Source organism: Lemur catta, chromosome 25 (assembly GCF_020740605.2).
Source record: "Lemur catta isolate mLemCat1 chromosome 25, mLemCat1.pri, whole genome shotgun sequence".
In the NCBI taxonomy this organism is placed as follows: Eukaryota; Metazoa; Chordata; class Mammalia; order Primates; family Lemuridae; genus Lemur; species Lemur catta.
Window position 1 is genome coordinate 4244932 of NC_059152.1, and position 6280 is coordinate 4251211.

Genomic DNA, 6280 nt, shown 5'->3' on the forward strand with positions numbered 1-6280 from the left:
ACCCTCCTGGCCATGAACTGTGTTCTGTGCCCCAACCGGGCAAGTGCCAGACCTGGACGGGAGAAAAAGGACTCCGCACAGAAGGAGCTGCGGGAGGCAGCAGCGTACACGTGGAGCTGGGTGCTGAGATGCTGAATCAGGGAGTGGGGGTAGGGCGGGACGTTGGGGGTTGTACTGACTGTTTTTTCTTACTCCTGATGCTCTGGCATTTGGGGTCTTAATCCTGGAGAGAATCCCAGGGCTAGAGAATTCCTAGAGATGGCAAATGACTCCGCTGTGAGCATGCATTTGACATACAAACCAACCAGCCCGAGCCCCACCCCAAACCATCTCCTTTATCAAACTCTCAGCCAGGCGTGGTGGTGCACACCGTAGTCCCAGTTACTCAGGAGGCTGAGACAGGAGGATCACTCAAGCCCAGGAGTTTGAGGTTGCAATGTGCAATGCTTGAGTCTGTGAATAGCCACTGCACTCCAGCCTGGGCAATGATACTGAGACTCTCATCTCTAAAAAAATAAAATAAAATTCTCATACATCAAGCCAATATTCCCCCAACCCTCAATCACCCCAGGGCCAGTTACTGGAAAACTGAGGACCAGCCCTATAGCCCCGAGCCTCATGAAATTATTCAAACTACCCAATCTAATACTCACTTAGCATACTTACCCTGCCTCACTCTTTCCTTCTTGAGAAAACCCCAGTTAAAGGCTCTGGGCCATGCTCTCCCTCTTCTTCTGACTCCAGACCCTCCCTGGTCCTTCCTTACCGGCCTTGCATGGTGCATTGTGCCTCCTGCTTCTCGGGACCTGTGAGTATAACCTCCTTCCTTCATGTCGATCATTTCCTTATCTGTTGTCTTGCCATATCCGGTTAAAACAAATCCTGGGTACATTTTTAACACAGGAGTGGAATGTAAAGTTCCAGCACATGATGTTGTCCTATGCCACGACGGCTATTGTTAACCGTGATTGCTTGGTCACATTGGTGACTTCCAGATTTCTCCTCCATAGAGTCACCATTTTCCCCTTTATCATTGATAAATCGGTTCTTACCAACTTCCACCCCTTAGCCTTACTATTCATGGATCGTCCTTCTCTGAGTAAATCGTCACCAAAATGATGTCACAGGGTGGTTTCTCTTTCTGTCATCCCTTCTATATTTGTGACTTGGCATTTTACTGTAAGAAAGAGCTTTGATTCCCTCCTTCATTTATTTAGGTTGTTTATTTATTTAGCAATATGAATTCCAATTTTATTTAATAGGTTGAAATCTGGTACTATCATGTTTATTTTGATGTTTAGATTGTCCCAGATTTAGCCAATGGGATCTCCTTCAAGGTGGCTCCTATGTCCTTTTGACATGTGCCCATCATTCTTTTCTTTTCTTTTCTTTTTTTTTTTTTTGAGACAGAGTCTTGCTCTGTTGCCAGGGCTAGAGTGCCGTGGCGTCAGCCTAGCTCACAGCAGCCTCAAACTCCTGGGCTCAAGCAATCCTCCTGCCTCAGCCTCCCGAGTAGCTGGGACTACAGGCATGCGCCACCATGCCCAGCTAATTTTTTATATTTTTAGTAGAGACAGGATCTCACTCGTCTCGAACTCCTGACCTTGAGCGATCCTCCTGCCTCGGCCTCCCAGAGTGCTAGGATTACAAGCGTGAGCCACCATGCCTGGCCAACCCTAGGATTTTAAATCCTAGTTTTTCTACTTTTTATCTACATGTCCTAAAGCAGCTTATCCTTTGAGCATCTATTTCATCACCTTTAAAATGCACATAGCAATATAAACATCAGGGCTTTGCATCCAATGTTAAGGGAGCAAATCAGGGTGACTGATGTCTGGCTGCTTCTAAGTTCCCATTCCTGCCAGAAGCAAAAGTCCAGTGAAGATTTGGCAAAGACTCTGAGAAATGACCTTGTTTGTCTACACCGAATGACATTCTTAAGAAAACATTAGATATCAGGAAGGAGGTAGCGCCAATGGCAAAAACAAATTTAGCCATAATAAACTTCCCGTGACTTAGTGACCTGGAGAAAACTGATAAGGAATATATGCTTTGCCCCTTTTCTGAAAGAAGAGAGAAACAAATTACATAATATGACAAGAATTACATACTTAAGTCTGTAAGTGGATTCTGGCAGAAAGAATCTGGGATTCCAGGGGTTGGTCCTAATTCTCAAAACTGCTTCATTTCAATCTCTAGTTTTCTCTGTTTTGTTAATTCCTGGATTGGGTTGTAAATGACGGGGCCATTAGGCAAAAAAAAAACAAAAATAAAAACAAAAACAAAACTAGAGAAAACTGGGCGGGCTAACAGGGCAGGCAGGCTCTGACTGCCATCCTCACCTGTGACAACCTCTCTCTAGTGTCTCAGTGCCGACGCTTTCTCTTTCCAATGTGACCTGTCAGTTGAAACAAGAACTAGTTCCTCGCCTGCCTCTGGGAAATGACAAGCCTGTATTTTGGCAAAGGTGCTGATTTGCAGATCTGTTGTCAAACAGATTTCAATGGTGGTAGTGGCGTCTCTCCAGCCCAGCCTGGGAGGTTTTATTGCTGAAGCAATTCAAGAACCACCTTAAAAATCAGCCTCTACTGAGGGAGGGCAGGGAGGCCCAGGCCAGCCCTGGCGTCTCTAGCAGAGCCACTTCCCCGAAGCTTTGTTCTTTTCAGCCTCGTCCAAACAGACAGATGACTTTCTGTTTTGCAGGTTTGGTTTCGGAAGGGGAGTCGGTCAGCCGTTGGGGAAACCACTTCTGTAATGGAGGCTGGCTGCCTGGAGGTGGCACCAGTGCGCCATTGTCCCTCACACTCTGCTCTGGGATAGAATGAAGTTGTGCTCCCGTCCAATTCACATGAGCACGACTGCCTGGATGACTCTTCTAATGATTTCTTCTCTGCTCACAGCCCTTCAGAGGCTCCCTGTTCCTTGCTGGATAAAGCCAACCTCTCAGTGAGATCAAGCTAGACCCAGTCTCGTCTGGGTCAGCAGGATGGTGGGAGAAGAGGCCCGGGGGCCTTTTTGGTCTTAGAGCAGAGGGAGGGGGGTGTTTGAGTTCTGGGGAAAAGAACCGAAACGAAAACAATGAGAATGAGGAAGAACCCGGATATCTGTCCCTGACACCAGTCTCTTTGCAGAGAAGCACTGCAGGCAGAGACTGCAAACTTCTCACACAAGACTCGAGAGCCACAGGTTGGTGATCATTACCCAGGTATTTAATCATAAAATGCGACACAGAGGGAGGTCTCTCCAAGAAGCACAGCATGGCCCCAGCCTTGCCACGCAGCTGTGACAGTGGCATACCGCAGCCACTCATAAGCGCCTCCTTGTCACAAATCAGCCTTTCCCGGAGACCTGCTAGTTTACGATTAGAAAACAACTTTATTGTTTGTATTTTTTCTACCGCTGCCTTCCAATATATCTTGTTGGCTGTTCTCTCTCCACTCCAGGACAATCTCTTGGGTGGGGCCCACAACTTCTTCGGTCACGGAAGTCCCAAGCTTTCAGGTAAGGAAATAGTCTCACTTTCAAAGCCGAGGACAGAGCTTCAGTGTTTCAGCCAATGCAAGGTTGTTTTTGCAGCTGTTATTTTCCACCTGTTTCTGAGAGGGACATTTCAGTGTTTAGGCCAAGACGAACTATCTCCCTGCTCCACTTCCAGCCCCCAGAGCTTCCTTGTTTCATTGGGAAACTGGGTGGTAAAATGCAAAGACACAAGACTAGGACCTCGGTCACCTGGGTGCTCACTCCCAGCTCTGTGTGACCGTGAACACATTAACGCCCTCCGCGACCTTGGCTGCTTGACCCACAGAGGGGAATAATGCTCTCTGCTCCACAGGTGGTGAGATGAAGTGACACAAACTGTGTGAAAAGACCCATGAAAGGAGCGTGGTGAGTGGGGGCAGATGGGGCAAGTGTCTGCAGTTCAGGCTCTGGAACTTTCCCCCGGGGTCCAGCAGACTCCTTGCATCCCGGCAGCCAAAGCGGGGAGGTTTCTTTTCTGTAGAATGGAAGCTTCTGGAGAGCTTGGCGGGTTGTGTTCAGTGACTCGCCTTAGTGCCCCCAACAGTGCCTGGTATACACATGGAGCTCAATAGATACTCGTGGACTGATGTGGTGTGTAGTATGATAATGCTAAATATGTTGGCTATGCTATTCCCTTCCTCATTTCCTAGTCCCTGGTCTCCATCTGCATCTGAGATTTGGTGCTGGCTTCATTCAAAGCACATTTGTTGATCCCTGAGTCTGCGCTGGATTCCAGTGGAAGCAGTGAGGAGGGGCAGATAAGAAGACGAATGAGAAAGCTCGCGACCTTTAAAAGTTTTAAGTCCTAAAGCAACAAAAGGATATAGATGTAAATCAATACAACCCTTGTCTTTACATTTGACCGATGAGAATGTGTTACAAATGTCTCAGTGCTTAGGAAGCACAAATATCCATGCATTTGCTGACCAAATTATGAACAAAAATGTAGATTAAAAAAATTTTTTTTTTTTAAATTTTAGAGACACGGTCTCACTCTGTGTCCCAGGCTGGAGTGCAGTGGCACAATCAAAGCTCACTGTAGCCTCCAACTCCTGGGCTCAAGAGATCCTCCTAACTCAGCCTCCCAAGTAGCTGGAACTACAGGGATGTGCCACCACACCTGGCTAATTTTTAAATTTTTTGTAGAGATGGGATCTCACTATGTTGTCCAGGCTGGTCTCCAACTCCTGGCCTCAATTGATCCTCCCACTTTGGGCTCCCAAAGTGCTCGGATTACAGGTGTGAGCCACTGTGCCTGCCCCCCAAAAATGTTTATTAAATCCTCCTTTTGAAAGCTCTCAGTTTTGCCTGTTTTTATTTTTCCTCTTAAAGCCCCGGTTATGACATGTTTCTGGTTTCATGACAGCAGTCATTCCTGACAATGACATCAGAGGAGGGCTTCTTATATTCTCACCCTGGAGATCCATTTGTAGTCAAGATTCCTTAAAGTTTAAACAGCCATCTAACTCAAAATGGGAATTATGAACAGCCAATTACACTGTCTTCCCTAAGGGGTCCAGCCTCCTGTGATGCATAGCTTCTCCTCTCTGACTGTAAAGATTGAATGGATGGAACCGTTCAGATGAAGACAGTACCGACTTTGTGTGTTAAATGTAAATGCAGGCATTTGCACACGCAAATTCATAATGGGTAAGAAATTGACTGGAAGGAAATAGGACAACTGAGAGCCCCAAGCTGGGCTGCAGAGTAGGTGGGAGCCCTGGAGCGTGAACAGCAACAGCTCGATAAATAACTCAAAATCGGTGGACGAGCTAAGGAGGGAGCAGGGAGTTTAGAAGAGTGATATTGACAAGTGAGGCAGCTTGGAAATTCTGGAAAGAGAGCGATTCAAGAAACGTTGGGAGGGGGGGTCGGGGAGGCTCGAGAGCATGTAGTGAGGGGTGTTAGGCAGGCAACTGTCTGAGGAATTTTGGCTTCAATCAGGGGTCTGAGCACAGAGCAGGGCTGGAGATAACCTGGCTTTAGAAGCCTGGGTTCTAGTCCTGCCTCTGCTAAGTGACACTGAGAGTCATTGCAACTGTCTAGACCCCAGTGTCCCCAGCTGCCTAACGGACGGTTAGACCAGTGGTCCTCCGTCATCAGTACAGATTAGAATCACCTGGGGAGCTCTGACACCCCACTGATGCCTGGGCTTTGGCCCCCAGACATTCTGGTTTAATTGGGAAGGAGGCGGGCACAGGCATGGATGTATTTGAACTTCATTGAGATGTAATTCACGTGCCATAAAATCCACCCTTTGAAAGTGTGCAATTCGATGGGTTTTATGTTAGTCACAGAGTTGTGCAACCATCACCTCTATCTAATTTTGGAACATTTTCATCACCTCCAAAAAAATACCAATGTGCCTATTAGCAATTATTCCCTATGTCCCCGCCCCCGCCAGCCCTAGGCAAGCACTAATCTACCTTCTGTCTGTAGATTTGCCTACCATGGACGTTTGCATTATAAACGGAATCATTTGCTGCGCATTTCTCTGTGCCTGGCTTCTTTCACTCAGCATGATGGTTTCGGGTTTCCTTTACATTGTAGCATGTATCAGTCCTTCATTCCTTTTCACGGCCAAATAGTATTTCCTTCTGCTCTTATGCCATATTTCAAACATGGAGAGTTTGAAAGAATTCCAGGAAGTTCTACTGTGTTGCCACAATGAGGGGCCAGTGGATGGTCGTTAAGACCCTGCTGGGCTCCACCATGTGTGGTGGGACGACAGTGTGGCCAGAGCCAGCAGGGGGCTCTGTCT

General features: G+C 47.2%; 1 long non-coding RNA gene across 1 annotated transcript; it reads left to right on the forward strand.

The window, feature by feature from the left end:
* The first annotated feature begins 2697 nt into the window (after window positions 1-2697).
* Window positions 2698-4513, forward strand: LOC123627559. The gene is made up of 4 exons (XR_006731343.1): window positions 2698-3186; window positions 3444-3501; window positions 3833-3885; window positions 4170-4513. It is a non-coding gene; the product is annotated as an uncharacterized LOC123627559 (long non-coding RNA).
* Window positions 4514-6280: the final 1767 nt, after the last annotated feature.